Here is a 315-nt window from a genome sequence, read left to right as displayed (position 1 = left end):
GGGGAAATCGAGGCATGGGGAGGGCAAGGGTGCTGGGGCAATGTAGATCTGTGCGGCTGAAAGAACCCTGCAGCACAGACTGAATAATGCACAGGGGGTGGCTCTTCCCTTTGCCTCGATGCTGAGGCTCTTTCTTTGTTGTCAATCTCTCCCCGTTTTCCTTTTGATTCCAATAAAGTATGTGCTGAAAGCGGCAGCTTTCACAGCCCATAGCAGGATCTCCAGAGCTGGCAGCTGATTGGCAGCTGAGCGGGGTTTCTTCACTCTCCAGGCAGGGAGGGGTCCTCAGGCCCCGGGTCCAGGGAGGGGCGACAG

General features: G+C 56.8%; 1 protein-coding gene across 1 annotated transcript in view; it reads right to left on the bottom strand.

The window, feature by feature from the left end:
* The window catches only part of SH2D6 (SH2 domain containing 6), a 13,456-nt gene that overhangs the window by 4,564 nt on the left and 8,577 nt on the right, over positions 1-315 (bottom strand). The window lies entirely within an intron of this gene.

Source organism: Myotis brandtii, unplaced genomic scaffold (assembly GCF_000412655.1).
Source record: "Myotis brandtii unplaced genomic scaffold, ASM41265v1 scaffold714, whole genome shotgun sequence".
Lineage (NCBI taxonomy): Eukaryota > Metazoa > Chordata > Mammalia > Chiroptera > Vespertilionidae > Myotis > Myotis brandtii.
Note: the sequence above shows the minus strand (reverse complement) of the source record. Positions and strands in the feature narration are given on the sequence as shown.